The sequence below is a fragment of the Agelaius tricolor genome, unplaced genomic scaffold (assembly GCF_023055355.1).
Source record: "Agelaius tricolor isolate 1412-34295 unplaced genomic scaffold, bAgeTri1.0.p SCAF_21, whole genome shotgun sequence".
In the NCBI taxonomy this organism is placed as follows: Eukaryota; Metazoa; Chordata; class Aves; order Passeriformes; family Icteridae; genus Agelaius; species Agelaius tricolor.
The window spans coordinates 2,240,899-2,259,969 of record NW_027269281.1 but is presented as its reverse complement, the minus strand read 5'-3'; positions in this window follow the sequence as shown (position 1 = coordinate 2,259,969).

The window sequence follows — 19,071 nt, the reverse complement described above, 5'->3', positions numbered from 1 at the left end:
TTCCAATTTATATTTCAACCATCATCCCCCATACTGCAGGGGCTTTTCTCCCTTGTCCTACTTGATTGCTGCACGTGTTTCACAGCTATGGATAATCTAGGAGATAGTGTCCATTGTTAAGTCCACCCCTCGATCACACGCCCATCTTTATCTTGACTCTCTTCCCTGATGATCTGAGGTGTCATGGGCCCACTGAGCCAGAAATAACTCTCCCTTGTGTTGCCAGTCAAAATTTACCTGTAACACTTTAATCTTGGCAGCTTGGTCCACCTGTTTATTGTTGTGATGTTCTTCATGTGGTCCGACTCTTAGGTATGGGTGCATTTACATGACAGGCTTTAACAATCAACTTCTCTACCCAGGCAGCAATGTCTTGCTGCAATTCAGCAGCCCAGATTGGTTTTCCTCTGTGCTATCTATTGGCCTTTTTCCATCAGTCTAGCCACCCCTGCAGAGCATTTGCCACCATCCACAAGTCAGTGGAGAGTGTTGGCCATTTTTCTCATTCAGCAATATCTAAAGCCAACTGGACAGCTTTCAGCTCTGCAACCTGACTTGATCCACCTTGTCCTCCAGTAGCTTCTGCAACGCACTGTGTAGGGTTCCATATGGCAGCTTTCCATTTTTTATTTGCCCCTACCGTAAGGCAGGAAGCGTCAGTGAAAAGACCAGGTCACCTTTCATTTTCTGGTAGCTGGTTATATGGTGCAGCCTTCTCAGCACGTCATCTGCTCCTCTTCCTCTTCTGATGATATTCTAAAATATTTACCTTCAGGCCAGTTCATTATGATCTCCAAGATCCCTGGATGATTAGGACTTCCTATCCGAGCTTGCTGTGCGATTAGCGATCCAATTCCCCCATGTGGCATCAGTGGTATGATGTGTGGAAGGGACTTTCCCTTTGAACATCCAACAAACACTGGCAGTTGGAGTGCCAAGAGGAGCTGTGCTTCAGTGTCAATCACTTCTGAAGCAGCTCAAACCCCTTCATAAGCTGCCACTATCTCTTTTTCAGTTGGGGTGTAGCAGGCTTCAGATCCTTTGTATCCCTGGCTCCAGAACACCAGCATTCGTTCTCAAGTATTCCTGGGTACTTTTTCCCATAAGGCTCAAAGAAGGACCATTCTCTCCAGCTGCAGTGTTGGCCTAGAGCAGTTAGTAGCCATGTTGTTTGAACTCACGATGTCTCTTGGGGTGGAGGCTTGCATGTGTTTCTGGTCCCTAGGTTTTTTTGAGGTCTTAATGCCTCTATGGTCCCTAGGTTTATTTTCTTATCCAGAAATAGCTCCAGTATTGTCCGTAACACGTAGTTTTTGCCATAGAGGGGCACTGACTAGAATAGCTATTGGGCTGGGCTTGGTGGTAATGACTTGTAGGAAGTTTATAAAGGTGCTGGAGTCTGTTCCAGGTATGTATGATTCATGGTTATGGTTATGCACCCAGTTTGTTAGAGGAGGAGCAGGGGATGAGGCTTTTCAGCCTTTGCTTTCCTTCTTCTCCTCTGAATCCGTTACATCCCTATTGGAAGATGTTCAGTTTCCCCTGAATGTTAAAGAGACCATCTTTCTGGTATTTAATCTAGTAAGCTTCCTCTATACAGTCTGCAGAGTCTCTAAAATGAGAGCTGAGATTTCTAGAGGGGCTGATGAGACCCCTGACCCAGGAGTAGACCCAGGTGTGGAAAATCCTGAGTGGTGTGGGAAATGGAAGGATATGGGCCAAATCCTAAAGGAATTTTCTGACCCTATAGTCTGGGACTTTCCACATGAACAAATTCAGAACCCAGCTGAGGTGGGGAAATACCTGAAAGAGAAGTGCCATGATGACCCTAAGGAGAAAAAGATCATTGCAGTAAGCTGGGCCCTGGCATATACTTATCTCATACTACTAGATACTGTAGGGCAGCAGACAGAGGAAGGGGAGCAGGGAGATAAATCAACAACAATCCCAGTCACTCAGGCTGCAACCAACATCCCAGTTAGGAAGCCAGTAACTAAATGAGACAGTGAACCTAAGCCAGCAGCTAAACCAGACAGTAAGCCTCAACCAACAGCTATTGCTAGCTATTGCTACTAACACAAGAAGCAGAAAGTGCACAGACAAGACTGATCGACCAGTAGATGGTGATGATGATGATGATGATGATGCAGGAAAAAGATCCTCAACGCCTCCTGACAAAATCAGGAGTCAAAGCAACTGACACAATATCAGAAGCCAATATTGAATCCTTTTCACTGAAGGACCTTCGTGGCATAAGAAAGGATTACACTCGACAACCTGATGAATCTATAATTAGTTGGTTAGTCTGTCTTTAAGATGCTACAAGCGAGGCTACAATTCTAAACGGCACTGAAGCGAGGCATTTGGGATCCCTGTCACATAATCCCGTAATTGACCAAAGAATGATGAGGGGGGATAACCCTCACAGTCTCTGGGCACAGGTCCTGGAAAGCGTAGCACAAAGATACCTGTGTGCAGACGATCTCTATATGCAGCAAACCCAGTGGAAGACCATAGAACAAGGGATCCAACGCCTGAGAGAAATGGCAGTGGCAGAGATTATCTTCTCAGATGACATAACAATTAGAAATCTAGACTTGGTACCATGTACATCATGTTATGTGGTGAAAACTTGTACGACACAGACCACAAGAATATGCTTCTGCTTTAGCAATAATGAAGCAGGATGACAGGGATGAGACCGTGCTTGATATGGCGAAGCTCCGAGCATATGCAGATGCTGTACATGGCCCAACACATGCCAGAATCGCAGCAGTGGAAACACGTCTGCAGAAATTAGAAGACAAGATAGTGGAGAATCATAAGAAACTCAGAGAGGTAATTAAAGAGGACCTTCTCCAAATCTCAGCAGTGCAAATCAGAGGTTCTGGTATCCAACGCAGATGTTCCCCAGATGGAGAGAGAAGGTACACCCTACGAGCTGAGCTGTGGTTCTTTCTGCGTGATTGCAGAGAAAACATGAGGAGATGGGATGGAAAATCTACTGCTGCTCTGGCACAAAGGGTGTGTGAATTGAAGGAAGGCAAGACTCAGAAAGGAAGTTCCAAAAGGGAAGCAGGTCCAGTTGCCCGTAGCCAAACTGCCAGGTATGATGATCATGATGACATGTCCGATCCCCTTGAAGGAACCTCCAAGACATATGTCCAAGGAAAGAAGGATAACCAGGCTTAGAGGGGCCCTGCCTCTAGCCAGGTAGAGGCTAGGGAAAAACGTGTTTTCTGGACTGCGTGGATTCGTTGGCCTGGCACATCTGAACCACAAGAATATAAAGCTTTGGTTGATACTGGTGCGCAATGCACATTAATCCCATCGAGACGTGGGGGCAGAATCTGTCTCTATCGCTGGCGTGGCAGAGGGATCACAGGAATTTACTTTGGTGGAAGCTGATGTGAGCCTGACTGGAAATGAGTGGAAGAAACACCCTATTGTGACTGGCCCAGAGGCCCCATGCATTTTGGGCATAGATAACCTCCAAAGTGGGTATTTCAAAGACCCAAAAGGACTCAGGTGAACATTTAGGATAGTGGCTGTAGTGACAGAAGGCATCCAGCAATTGAATACCTTACCTAAACTGTCCGAGAATCCATCTACACTTCTGAAGGGATAAGAACAGGTGCAAATTACCACCTCAGCAGTGCATTGCCAACAGCATAGAACAACTCAAAATGCTGTGATTCCCATCCATAAGATGATGCAAGAGCTGGAGAGCCAAGGGGTACTGTGAAAAGTGCATATTATATGGCTCTATGCAGATATTTACTATATGTATTATGTTGTATTGATTAGTAGTGTTGTATTAACATTTTAATAGTATGGTAAATGTAGTTTTGTAGTTAAAAGGTAAGTTTTGTAGTTAAAATAGGACCTATGTATGTGGGAGATTCTTTTAAGAAAGGAATGAGGTACTCGCACCAGATAGCAGCCACAGGACACCTAAATCTTTCAGAGAAAGAGAATTTATTGCTCTCTTATCAGAAGAAACTTCTTCCCGCCTTGCTCAGCCATGAAGACACTGTTAGGATTAAGAGGAAGAAGTTGACACTGACCAGACTGAATCCTTTGTCTGAATGGAATTTATACATCATGTATGAGATGTATGAATATTCAACGGGCTATTGCTTTTAAGGGTTAATCCTTTGTTAACAGGTGTCCTTTTTCAGGCTTATGTTTCCCAGAAAAAGGTACCTGGACGTCTGTAACTCTTTGTTTCTGTTGTTTCATATTGTCCTAATCCAAATTGTCCAAATTACTACGACCTCATCAGTGCATCGCCAACAGTATAGAACAACTCGAGATGCTGTGATCCCCATCCATTAGATGATCCATGAGCTGGAGAGCCAAGGGGTGATCAGCAAAACACACTCACCCTTCAACAGCCCCATTTGGCCTGTGCATAAATCTGAAGCAGAATGGAGATTGACTGTGGACTACCGTGCATTGAATGAAGTGACTCTCCCGCTGAGCGCTGCTGTGCCAGACATTTTCGAGCTCCAGTACAAGCTTGAGTCCATGGCAGCAAAGTGGTACACCACTATAGACATTGCCAATGCATTTTTCTCCATTTTTCTGGCATCAGAATGCAGGCCTCAGTTTTTCTTCATGTGGAGGGGAGTGCAGTATACCTGGAACAAACTGCCCCAGGGGTGGAAGCACAGTCCTACCATCTGCCATGGACTGATCCAGACTGCACTAGAAAAGGATGAGGCTCCAGAACATTTACAGTATATTGATGACATCATTGTGTGGGGGAACACAGCAGCAGAAGTATTTGAGAAAGGAGACAAAATCATCCAAATCCTCCCGGAAGCTGGTTTTGCCATCACAAAGAGCAAAGTAAAGGGACCAACTTGTGAGATTCAGTTCCTAGGAGTAAAGTCGCAAGATGGACAGTGTCAGATTCCTACAGATGTCATTAACAATATCTCAGCTATGTCTCCACCCACCAATAAGAAGGAAACACAAGCTTTCCTAGGCACCAAAGGTTTTTGGAGAATGCATATTCCTGAGCACAGTCAGATCGTGAGCCCTCTTTGCCTGGTCACCTGCAAGAAGAACGATTTCCACTGGGGCCCAGAGCAGCAAAAAGCTTTTTCCCAGATCAAGCAGGAGATTGCTCATGCAGTAGCCCTTGGCCCAGTCAGGACAGGACCAGATGTGAAGAACATGCTCTACTCTGCAGCCGGGAACCATGGTTTGTCCTGGAGCCTTTGGCAGAAGGTGCCTGGGGAGACTCGAGGCCGACCACTAGGATTTTGGAGTCGAAGCTGCAGAGGGTCTGAAGCCAACTACACTCCAACAGAGAAGGAAATCTTGGCTGCCTATGAAGGAGTGCAAGCTGCCTCAGAGGTGATTGGCACAGAAGCACAACTCCTCCTAGCACCCCGACTACCAGTGCTGGGGTGGATGTTCAAAGGAATGGTTAGCTCCACCCACCGTTTCACCAGTGCTACATGGAGCAAATGGATTGCTCTTATCACACAGCACACTCGTATTGGTAAACTGAATCACCCTGGGATTCTGGAAGAAATTAAAAATTGGCCTGAAGGTGAAAATTTTGTTGTCACAGACGAAGAACAAGAACCAGTGACACGGGCTGAAGAAGCTCCGCCATACAACGAGATGCCAGCAGATGAAACACACTACGCTCTTTTCACTGACGGTTCTTGTCAGATTGTAGGGATGAATCGGAAGTGGAAAGCAGCTGTATGGAGCCCCACACAGCAGGTCGCAGAGGCCACTGAAGGAGAAGGTGGATCAAGTCAACTTGTGGAACTCAAGGCCTTCAACTGGTCCTGGACATTGCAGAAAGAGACAAGTGGCCAAAGCTCTACCTCTACACTGATTCATGGATGGTAGCCATCTCTGTGGGGATGGCTGGAGAGGTGGAAAGAGGCTAATTTTCAGTGTAGAGGAACACCAATTTGGGCTGCTGCTGAGTGTAAAGACATTGCTACCAGGGTAGGGAGGCTACCTGTGAAAGTCCGCCATGTAGATGCCCATGTCCCCAAGAGTAGAGCTAATGAGGAGCACCAAAACAATGAGCAGGTAGACCAGGCTGCAAAGATAGGGGTGTCCAAGATAGACCTAGATTGGGAACACAAGGGAGAGTTATTCCTAGCTCGATGGGCCCATGATGCCTCAGGCCATCAGGGTAGCGATGCCACCTATAAGTGGGCACGAGACCGAAGGGTGGATTTAACCATGGACAGTATTTTTTAGGTTATCCATGACTGTGAGACGTGTACTGCCATCAAGCAGGCCAAGCGAGTGAAGCCCCTATGGTATGGTGGGTGGTGGTCCAAGTACAAGTATGGGGAGGCCTGGCAGATTGATTACATTACACTGCCCCAGACACGCCAAGGCAAGCACTATGTGCTCACAATGGTGGAAGCCACCACTGGATGGTTGGAGACCTACCCTGTGTCTCACGCTACTGCCCATAACACCATCCTGGGCCTTGAAAAGCAGGTCCTTTGGAGGCATGGTACCCCTGAGAGGATTGAGTTAGACAATGGGACTCATTTCAAGAACAGCCTTATCAACACCTGGGCCAAGGAACATGGCATTGAGTGGGTGAACCATATTCCCTACCATGCACCAGCTGTAGACAAAGTGGAGAGGCACAATGGACTGGTAAAAACCCAGTTAAAAGCATTGGGTGGGAGATCTTTCAAAAACTGGGAACAGCATTTAGCAAAGGCCACCTGGTTAGTTAACACCCGAGGTTCCACCAACCGAGCAGGTCCTGCCCAGTCTGAGTCCCTGAATATAATAGATGGAGACAAAGTCCCAGTGGTACATGTCAGAGGTTTGTTAGGGAAGACTGTGTGGATCAATTCTGCCTTGAGTACAGACAAACCCATTTGTGGGGTTGTCTTTGCTCAGGGACCAGGTTGCACATGGTGGATAATGCAGACAGATGGAACAACATGATGTGTACCTCAGGGAGACCTGATTGTGGGGTGAGACTCATATGCAAATATCACTGTTTGCTGGATGTTACTGCCATTGTCTGTACATTAAACCACACAGACATGAAACAGAAGGAAATGTGTGTTGAAGGTCTGAGCAATTTAAAGATGGAGTTTTGAGTGAGTAAAATGAAAGTGGGGAATCCTGCAGCTCTGTAGTCTGGGGCCTGGATTGTGTTCCGGTGTGGGGACATGACAGGGGCATGATGGGTATTGCTTGTAATTTTTTGAGTGGAACAGATGGAAGTTTTTGCGTGAATAAAATGCATGATGTTTGGTACTAAGTTGACAGTATGGGGATAAGGGGTGGAATGTCCTAGGGTGATGTTATGGTGCTTGTATCCCCAATCGGGTGATCTGTTTATGCTGGATATTATATTCTGTGCCTTCAAGACTGGCTGTGAGAGTGAAGGCGGGGAGAAGAAGCATGGAGTTTTGTTATCAGCTTGCTCTCACTCCTCCACTGTGGTGTCTGGGCACGGACGGGGCAGAACACGGCACTCCATTGTTTTTTAGTTGGTTTAGCTAGCTGAGGCAGAGAAGTTCCCTTGACTGGTTTTCTTTGCCCTTTTTTGGAACTGTTCGAACCTGCTCCCCACTGAGACCCAGGGAAACACCAAGAGCTCGCACTTTGTAGCCTACCGGGGCCTACTCTGGGCAGCAGCCTTTCCCAGCACTGGAGGAACTGATAACAGAGCGACCATACACAGGAGAGATTTTCTGAATTTGTCATCTCTTCAGAGTGACGAATGAGTTTTGTAATCTGGTATTGTTCATTTTTTGTGCTAGTGAGTGCTTTACCTGTTAAATAAACAAGTCTTTTCCACTTCTCTCCGAAGAAATTCTTCCCGAACGGGTTGGAGGGAGGGGCCGTGTGGGTTAGCTTTCTGGGGAGTGCCCTTTTGGAAGTTTTCTCCCAAATTTGCCCTAAACCAGGACAATTGGGAACGGTTTTCCCTAATTATATTTCAAAACCAAGACTTTATTAATAGCCACTGCAAAAATTATTTAACACAAGCAACTCATGAATCAGTTATTATGGTAACAGTGCAAGCAATATACTTTTCTTCTTTTTATTAGAAGTTAGAAATTTGTTATTGACCTCAATAGGTGACTTTTAGCTTTTAAAATGGTGACTGGTGGCAAATTTTCAGTTAGAAATCTTTGTAACTGAAATTTGCTTATGACATTACCAAATTAGTGTTTTTGTGTTTGCTTTAATGGATCTACAATGTTAGAACAAGCAAATTCTCTGAGTTTTTGAGGTTGATCTAGTTTGTGTGCTGCTTGCATTCTGCATAGAATTAATATTAATAAACTTTGTATCATAAATTCTAGGATATATTTAATAAACAGTAGTCCATACTTGTAACAGAGACATAATACCTTCTTAGTAACTCTAACAGAATTGGCTAATAGAGACACTTTAATTTGGGCTTTAGCACAGGCAAACAATAACAACAAATATTTTATTATGAATTCTAGGACATATTTAGCAAACAATTGTGCATATTTGTAACCCTTGCATGACACTTTTATTATAACTGTGATATAATTGGTTAACTTAGTTACGTTGCATAAGTCAGTTTCAACCTTTGCAAGTGGTATCAGTTTATTAGTATCTGTAGAGTGGGCAGCTGTGGGGCTTTGCTGAGGTATGTGGGGTAGGAACTCAGCTATTGGAATAATTACCAATATAGCCAGATGGGATGTGCCTGGGCTTGTCTGCCCCTTGCTGCTTGACCAAAAGGTGGCAACTGTGGTGTTTTCACCTCAGAGACACTTTGGCTAGCTGGATGCTGCAGCTGGGCACTTGGAGGCAAGTCCAGGCTTGCAGGAGCTCAGGTTTACCTTGGCGGAGAAGCTTTAAGGCGATGGTGAAGGAAAGGAGTCAGTTCTGATGGAGGGTTTCAATCCAGAGCTTTATTCCTGGCTCACAGGCCTCTGAATGCAGCAACAGCTCCAACAGAACTCCCTGAACCACGTGGTTGCTCACCCTTTTACCCAGGGGAGAGGGGGAGGGAAGGAACATGGGGAACCACCAACCAGGTACATAGAAGGAGGTCTTAAGGGACAAAGGACACGTGGATGGCCCAATGTCTCCTCAGGAGTAGGGCATCTTTTGAATTCTGCCAATCACTCGACACCCTTCTGGAATGCCAGGATTGACAGACAGCGCTCAGCAGGGGTCAGGGTGCGGAAAGGAGGGATGATTGACGCACCTGGCAGGGAATTATCAGGGAGGAACCTGGGGTATCTGAGGCAAACCATGACATCACATCAAAACACTCGGCACTGCCTTTGTTGGTATTGCTTTGGCTGGTGCTGTAAATTTTTTGGTTTGCCTCTTCACTGCCCACATGCAGGGAGCTGCTGACTTCCCACTGGGCTCGGTGAGAGGGTGGCTCACTCTTAGCTGCCGAGTGATGGCTGTGCCATAAGGCCAGCACCATTTTTTCGGAGACGCTTGTTTGTTACTCTTCCCACGATACAACACCCCTGCATGCTTTCTCCCTCCACCTTTTGCGTGAAGGGCCCCTCACAGGGGCTTTTCCCACACTCTGGGAAACTTACAATTGATGTTTGGAGATGTCGAAAGGCTTGGAGAGGCTGCGGCAAGTCGCAGAATTGGGCAGGGCTGTCGGCAATAAAGCAGCTGTGGTGTTCTCACGGTATTCTGCAGGGGGGTGATGGCTTTGGCTTCCTCTGCTGGTGTCCCTTGAGTTCCTTGCAAGCATATATTCCAGAGAAGGCTGTAGCTCCGGCAGAGGTAGTGCGGTGTGGATAGTGGCTCCGCTTCCAGGTTTGACATCTGCAGGAGCTCCTGGTGATGTAATTCCCAGACTCGCCCATGGAGTGGGGGGGTGCCAACATGGTGGCGCAGGGCAGCGCCGGAGGGGCCGCCATGTGGTCTGGCCCCGTGGAGCAGGGTAGCATAGTGTGCACCCCCAAGGCGGCAGTATCACTGCTTGACCTGGGACTGCAGCCTCGTGCAGCTGTCTGGGGATCTGGCGCTGCGCAAAAGGTCCGCGGCGCAGCCAGAGGGAATCTTAGCCCAGCGCAATGTCTCGGCGCCGCTGGAGCTGCACAGTTCTCCGGGGCCATGGCAGTCGCCATTACTCCATATGGCTTGATTGCGTAATCTGTTTTGCCGTCTCCCTGGGCATTTTCTCCATTTGCTGGGATTCCTCCATTCCCCAGGGCAGCGCCGCTCCCTACGGTCACTTCTCAGCAGCCAGTTGCAGTCCCACTGCAGCAGTGTGCGTTCTCGCAGCAGCCAGGGCTGGTCGGGGCCGGTACAGCGGGGCATAGTGTTATAGATGGATAATGAGATGATTGGCTCTCGCAATTAAGGGATAACAGGATAACTATTGTGTGAATATTAAGAAAAGCTTTAGTGATGTATAGTTATGTTATTGTAGTTTAGATGTTAGATATCCTCTGTTCTCCTCATAGTTCCCTTCCCCCCCCGTATTGCTGCCATCAGACAGCCTGGGTTGTCTAAAACAGGTAAAAAGAAGGTGTGCATGTGTTCCTTACCTGGGGCAGTTGGGAATGGAAAAGCTTGTTGCTTAGGGGGTGCAGCATGGCAACACCTGATCTCCAATTAAGTTACAAGAAAGCAGTCTCCACCAATGAATGGCAAAGAAGAGCTGACTGACAGACTTTGTGAGGGGCCAGGGCTGGCTGATGCAACCCCCCAGGGGTATAAAACACTGAGCATCCATCTTGTGAACTGGCCACGTGGTATCCATGAGGGCAGTTCCCAGCACTGCAGCTTTTTCCTTATGTAGTCCTTTTGTTGTATTTTTGTCAAGGTTTAATAAACCTTTTTAAATTTTCAAAGTGAGCAGTTGTTTCTCGCAAATAGTGAAGCAGCCATGCTGCTGCCCAGCGCAGCTTGGCAACGCGGTGTTTCCCTGTCACTTTGCCCTGCAGGGGAACACCCCGCCGGCAGCGTGTCCCATTGTGGGGTGGCCCCGTGGCTCCCTGCAATGGCAGAATGCCCGGTCGGCATATTGTCCCTGCCTGGGGCGGCTTCCCGGCTCCGTGCGGAGGTCTCGCAGCACTCTATGACTGGTCCGCCCATCCTCTTTCACCACTCATAATTTAACTGTTTTAGTAAGTCCAGGATGATCCTCCATGGCTTTATAACATTGATGGCTGTATCATCGCTGTGATAGATGAGTAATGCGATGATTGATTCTCACAATTAACAGACAAATATCATGTATATAGGTTAAGAGAAGTTTTATAGATTTATAGTTAGGTTTTACCCCCTTGCATTGTTATCAAGGGACAGCCGGGGTTGGGACATTTGAGAGGGTCGGCTTGCCACTATGGCAACATTTGACCTCTAATCAGGATTTGAGGAAGTAAACTCCACCACTGCACAGTGAAGAAGGAGTTGATAGTCAGAACTTTGGGAGGGGCAAAAGGGTTAAAAGGCGAAACCTCCATTGTGTAGGTGATTTGCAGAAAGAAAAAAACTCCACAACTTTGTGAAAGTTGTAAAGCCAGTATGTTTATTACAGTGCAGGATGCATGTCAGGATCACTCCCCTTAAAAGACACGTGTACCTCTGGGAACTCCAGATCCTTTTTCATCTCCCTTACTAATCCATATGCATGAAATTTCACAATAGGTTCATACATATTCATGTTACTGATTTCTCGTTACACTTGCAGCTAGTTACCCTTGCAGATACTTCTTTATCAGAAAGTACAGAAAGAACTCCTGGGCCACCCTGCCCCGTCTCCTGCAGTCTCTCCATCTGTTTCAAAGTTCAAGGGGCCCCCCTCTCATCTCTGTCCTTTGGCTGAAGCAGTTTCTTTGAGCACAGGTATTTTGGGAGAACAGGCAGTCAGACCAAACAGCTATGTTTGCAAGCTACAGACTTAACTCAAAGAGGTTTCTACTCTGGAAAATTTCCACTCTGTCTCATAGGTGAGCACATGGTGGGAAAAATCCTTTGCTCCCGGCGCCATAATATTTTCTCTATTCAGTCTTCTGTTGTATTTTTGATAAGGTTTAATAAACCTTTCTAAATTTATGAAAAGTAAGTAACAATTTCTCACAATCGCCAATGGAGGCTGCTGCAAGTATATTTCGTCCAGCCTGCTCCTAATTTGTCAAGTTCCTTTGGATACATTGAGTTCATGGCTTTTGCACCATGCGAGCAGGGCTCGCAAAGCCCATTCATCGTAATCAATCCCTCTTTTTTAAAGAAAGAAAGTCCATACCTTCAGAACAGGGTATTCTGTTACACACTAGGCCCCCGGCTGGGTAATAATTGGCATTGACTCCATGTATTACAAAAGACTGATCAATCCTTTATTAAGAAACCCATTGGTGTTTTTTTTAGACAGTTATGATACAGCTAGACCTAATTGGTCCTCCAATCCAAACACCATCACCACTGGCTAATTAATAAACCACCTTTTGGTAACCAAATCTCCATAACACATTCCACATGTTCACAATACCAGGTGCAGCAAGTTAAGATAAGAATTGTTTCTCATTCTTTTCTCTGATCTTCTCACAACCTTTCCCAGAATGATGCCTGGGAAAGTTGTGTTTCTCTCTGTGGCCAGAGAGCTGCTGCCACAGGTCACCCTTTTGTGTTTAAAGAGGAAGGCAGCGTTTGTAGTCCTCTGCAGAGCCCTTTGTAGGAAGGAGAACACAGCTCAAGAGGTTCCCTTAGCAATTTGCTGGTTATCAATCAGAACCTCAATCAGATGCTTAGAATGGTCAGGGAGATTCTCTACCTGTTAAATATCTATTTCTATCATATCAGTGAGATAGGGTTTACAGTATGAGCAAACCAAATAGTAATGTCTAATATCTCTTAGGAGAATGCAATGAATGATCATTGTTTTAAAGTCCAAACAGCTGAATTTCAGGAGGTCCATTAGCTGAAAGTGTTGATCTTTGACATCACTGAATGTCCTTCTCGATCCTGAAACAGAGAACAGCTGAAGGTTAATAGGGACATCATACTATGATGATGACAAAAGCTTCATTGACTAATTGCTTCTATATGTTTCCAGACACACGTGTGTCTTGGTTATGAGCATGAGGAAACATCAGAGCAAAACCATGCAATTAGGAATTGACCAGAAAATGCACATAATCAATAACACATGTGACATTATATAATTATCAGGCACTATAGCACTAACTGTCATCCCAGAGTCTGCAATGTAGTAAACCCCATGGACCTGGGAAAGGCACTATGGAGGATCTGAACAATAGGAATGCTGACACAGCAACAAGAAGTTCCTGTCTCCCTGACCCCCCACCCTATAGCCTATCTCTGTAACCCTATAAGGCTATGTTACTTTAACCCTTACCATTGGTCAAATCTGGATCCCCTCGAACCCTATAAAAGAAGCATACTTTAGCCTATTCGACAGAAGAAGAGCTGTCGCTGGGACCCTTCACAGACTTCCCCAATAAAGCCATCTCTGTGAAACCAGCCAGCGCCTCTCCTTCTCCTCTCTCTGCCGTCTGCTGCAGCCTCAAGCCAAGGGCAAACTTACCTAGCAAGCAAGAGCTGAAATCCTAAGAGCTTGCAATCACTATAAGAGCTGATAGCTACCAAGCTTGCTATGGGGTTTGGCCCGCGGCTACAGGCCTGAGCTAGCTTAGCCTTCGGGCACCCTGTCTCCCTGGGGACTGGGCCCCCGGGCTATATTGCTCTGCGTAATAATAAGGCCAAATCAGAGGCTTTATTACTGCAACAGCTGATAGACCTCAAATCAGCAGAGAATTGGAAATCATGTCCGGATTCATGTTTTTTCAAACTCCCTTTGAAAGGCTCAGCTGTCACATATATATGGTCAAATTGCCAGGCCAAAATGACTTGAATCCTTTGGATGCAGAAAACATCTGGGTTGATTGTCAATCATCCCATCCAGGTAGAGTCAGAGCCTGGCCACACCCTCTAATTGGAGGGTGTCACTTAACACATTTCAAACAAAGCTCTTGAGAATAACCGTTATGGGTGAATGAATGGTTCAGATATCCTTTATCTTATTTCTGTATATGTGCCCTCTGGGCTTCCTGCTCGTTGGGTTTGTAGGATTACCTTTTCTGCCTTTTCTGTGTAAAACTGTGATCAAATTCACAGGTACCTCAGAAAAAAATCTCTGGAATGCCATGGCAACGGCCTTTAACGCAACCGATTGGGCCGAGCCTGACTCATGGCCTTCCGGTACTTTGAGCTGTCAGTGAAGACAGTGAGTCTCTGTACCTCTATCACACTTTTTTTTTTTTTTTTTTTTTAATTTTCAGAAGCCAGCAGTGGGGCGGCCACTCCGCCGCTGCCGAGCCCAGATTCATTTGGCTTGTTCCCTTCCCCCAGCTTTGCACTGGTGTCATTTGGGGCTCCTGGAGCTGGGGTCCCTGTGACAGCCAGTGCCCAGCCCTGGACGGGCGATTCACTCCCGCCTTCTCCTTTAGCGCCCACCCCCACCACGCAGCCGATGTCTCGGCAAATTCCCCAGCGCTCCACCCTTTCCCCGCCCCTCCCCGGCATTGTACAAGCCGCAGCCTTTCGGGACCCCGCTCCTTCCGCCCCGCAAATGAGAGCGGGACACAGGGGGCGCTCCGAGGCACGGCAGGAACTCCACAGAGCAAGGGGGTCCCCGTCCCAGGGAAGGTGCTGATCCCAGAAAAGCTCTGATCTTCAGATTTCGCTGCACGGTCAGGCCGGCGCCCAGCTGCGAGGGCCGGCCCCCGCAGAGGGACGGGCTGCTGGTGTCTGATTCTGTCCCTGTCCGTCTCCCCTGGCAACCTGATGGAGGCAGCGGGGGGCGGGCCAGTTGGAAGCGGCGAGGCGGGCTGGGGATCTTCTCCAGCGTCACAGCTCGTAATCCCGGATGGGAGCCGGGCCGGCTGGAAAAGCCGGAGCAGGCGGTGGGCCTCCCCAGCCGGTGCTTTGAGCGCCGCTGCCGATGAGCCAGCTGCAGGCTGCAGGGCAGAGGGGCTGGTTATGAGTTCCAGCGCGAGGGAGCTGGCCGCTGTCGTGGAACCGACTGCATCCCTTGTCGGCGGCGGAGACGGCTCGGCCCTCACCTGCGGTGCAGGGGGGAGGAAACCCAGCGGCGGGGCCGAGGAGCTCCCGGCTCCCGCCACTTTATCCGCCTGAAGTGGGGCCGATCCACACGCCGCACGGGGGGGGGGAGAGGACGAGGCGATTGTCCCGTTTGCGCTGGTGAAGGCGAAGGGGAAGGAGCGACCACGAGTCCGGTCGGAATAATTGCTGACCGTGGAAGCGGAGCCGCTGAAAGCGTCGGTCCTTCCTGCGCATGCGCCGGGAAACCGAGAGAAAGCTGCGCTGGGGTCGATGCCTCCCCCACCCGCGGTGTGGGGTGAGAAGGAACCAGCGGTGGCTGTCCGCTGAGAGGGGGCTGGCGTCGGCATGCAAGGCCAGCTGGCTTGTGGAACAGGGAACGCCAGCACTGGCAATCGAAGCAGGGCCGGCCGAGACAAAGGCTCGCCCACCACTGCTTGGGGAGCAGACATGGGTATCGCCGGTGGCCGCAGCAGTGCCGACTATGGCAAAGGCTTGCCAGCTGCTACGCATGGAACAGGGAAAGCCCGATCCACTGGTTGTGGCAGGGGCATTTCCGCTGCAGTCCGCAGTGCAGGAGAGTCTGGGGGCCGCCCACGCAGGGGGAGGCGCTCCTCCAAGTCCAATTGGGACATGCCTACCGAAGTGGATTTGCTTTCCCTTGGGGTCCAGCCCCGTATCGCTCTTGAAAAGGCTCCCCAAACCGGTATTGGTCGAGGCACAGCCGCATCTCCCCTCATGAGTTCCTTCCACAGACAGTAACCTAGTGAGTCCCAGGCTCGCAGGTTCAAGGCAGTTTCCACATCTATGGGGAAACCATGAATTTTAGCCCAACTTAAAAGCTTTTAGAGAGCGTCTTCTGGCAGACGAAGTCCCTTATGACGAATCATATGTCCCCACACTGTAAGGGTTACATGTTCTGGCATAGAAATTCAGTTGCCCGTTTTTGCAGGCACCTCTTCTCAACCGCAAGCCCATCCCGGGTTGCAGGCAGTGCTATGTTGGGAAATCTGTTACCCGCCCCAGTTCCTAGGCTATGAGGGCTAAATCACAGTCCCGAAGGGACATATCGTCTCCAGGAAGACGTGGGAAAAGGTCATTGTTACCTCTCCAGGGGAACAGAAGGTGTCCAGACTCGAGCGGGCTGCGTGGGGCGCCGTGAGGTCCCGGCGGGGTGCCGGCGGGATCCGAGGCGTCTCCGCCCGTCCTGCGACTCCACAAGGGGTTGCCGGATGGGATTTCCGCGAGGGATCACTAAACCCCCTCGTCTTCAGTCTCGGCTGCGACCACGTCCGGATCCATTAGGGTCCTGTTTCTTCAGCCCAGGCTGCACCGAGCGTCGGGGTCCACTCGACCGCCGGTTTTTCAGTCTTGGCTGCAAACACTTCGGGGTTCACCAGATGTCACTTCATTCAATGCACGGTAGTCCACAGTCAATCTCCATTCTGCTTCAGATTTATGCACAGGCCAAATGGGGCTGTTGAAGGGTGAGTGTGTTTTGCTGATCACCCCTTGGCTCTCCAGCTCATGGATCATCTAATGGATGGGGATCACAGCATCTCGAGTTGTTCTATACTGTTGGCGATGCACTGATGAGGTCGTAGTAATTTGGACAATTTGGATTAGGACAATATGAAACAACAGAAACAAAGAGTTACAGACGTCCAGGTACCTTTTTCTGGGAAACATAAGCCTGAAAAAGGACACCTGTTAACAAAGGATTAACCCTTAAAAGCAATAGCCCGTTGAATATTCATACATCTCATACATGATGTATAAATTCCATTCAGACAAAGGATTCAGTCTGGTCAGTGTCAACTTCTTCCTCTTAATCCTAACAGTGTCTTCATGGCTGAGCAAGGCGGGAAGAAGTTTCTTCTGATAAGAGAGCAATAAATTCTCTTTCTCTGAAAGATTTAGGTGTCCTGTGGCTGCTATCTGGTGCGAGTACCTCATTCCTTTCTTAAAAGAATCTCCCACATACATAGGTCCTATTTTAACTACAAAACTTACCTTTTAACTACAAAACTACATTTACCATACTATTAAAATGTTAATACAACACTACTAATCAATACAACATAATACATATAGTAAATATCTGCATAGAGCCATATAATATGCACTTTTCACAGTACCCCTTGGCTCTCCAGCTCTTGCATCATCTTATGGATGGGAATCACAGCATTTTGAGTTGTTCTATGCTGTTGGCAATGCACTGCTGAGGTGGTAATTTGCACCTGTTCTTATCCCTTCAGAAGTGTAGATGGATTCTCGGACAGTTTAGGTAAGGTATTCAATTGCTGGATGCCTTCTGTCACTACAGCCACTATCCTAAATGTTCACCTGAGTCCTTTTGGGTCTTTGAAATACCCACTTTGGAGGTTATCTATGCCCAAAATGCATGGGGCCTCTGGGCCAGTCACAATAGGGTGTTTCTTCCACTCATTTCCAGTCAGGCTCACATCAGCTTCCACCAAAGTAAATTCCTGTGATCCCTCTGCCACGCCAGCGATAGAGACAGATTCTGCCCCCACGTCTCGATGGGATTAATGTGCATTGCGCACCAGTATCAACCAAAGCTTTATATTCTTGTGGTTCAGATGTGCCAGGCCAACGAATCCACGCAGTCCAGAAAACACGTTTTTCCCTAGCCTCTACCTGGCTAGAGGCAGGGCCCCTCTAAGCCTGGTTATCCTTCTTTCCTTGGACATATGTCTTGGAGGTTCCTTCAAGGGGATCGGACATGTCATCATGATCATCATACCTGGCAGTTTGGCTACGGGCAACTGGACCTGCTTCCCTTTTGGAACTTCCTTTCTGAGTCTTGCCTTCCTTCAATTCACACACCCTTTGTGCCAGAGCAGCAGTAGATTTTCCATCCCATCTCCTCATGTTTTCTCTGCAATCACGCAGAAAGAACCACAGCTCAGCTCGTAGGGTGTACCTTCTCTCTCCATCTGGGGAACATCTGCGTTGGATACCAGAACCTCTGATTTGCACTGCTGAGATTTGGAGAAGGTCCTCTTTAATTACCTCTCTGAGTTTCTTATGATTCTCCACTATCTTGTCTTCTAATTTCTGCAGACGTGTTTCCACTGCTGCGATTCTGGCATGTGTTGGGCCATGTACAGCATCTGCATATGCTCGGAGCTTCGCCATATCAAGCACGGTCTCATCCCTGTCATCCTGCTTCATTATTGCTAAAGCAGAAGCATATTCTTGTGGTCTGTGTCGTACAAGTTTTCACCACATAACATGATGTACATGGTACCAAGTCTAGATTTCTAATTGTTATGTCATCTGAGAAGATAATCTCTGCCACTGCCATTTCTCTCAGGCGTTGGATCCCTTGTTCTATGGTCTTCCACTGGGTTTGCTGCATATAGAGATCGTCTGCACACAGGTATCTTTGTGCTACGCTTTCCAGGACCTGTGCCCAGAGACTGTGAGGGTTATCCCCCCTCATCATTCTTTGGTCAATTACGGGATTATGTGACAGGGATCCCAAATGCCTCGCTTCAGTGCCGTTTAGAATTGTAGCCTCGCTTGTAGCATCTTAAAGACAGACTAACCAACTAATTATAGATTCATCAGGTTGTCGAGTGTAATCCTTTCTTATGCCACGAAGGTCCTTCAGTGAAAAGGATTCAATATTGGCTTCTGATATTGTGTCAGTTGCTTTGACTCCTGATTTTGTCAGGAGGCGTTGAGGATCTTTTTCCTGCATCATCATCATCATCATCATCACCATCTACTGGTCGATCAGTCTTGTCTGTGCACTTTCTGCTTCTTGTGTTAGTAGCAATAGCTAGCAATAGCTGTTGGTTGAGGCTTACTGTCTGGTTTAGCTGCTGGCTTAGGTTCACTGTCTCATTTAGTTACTGGCTTCCTAACTGGGATGTTGGTTGCAGCCTGAGTGACTGGGATTGTTGTTGATTTATCTCCCTGCTCCCCTTCCTCTGTCTGCTGCCCTACAGTATCTAGTAGTATGAGATAAGT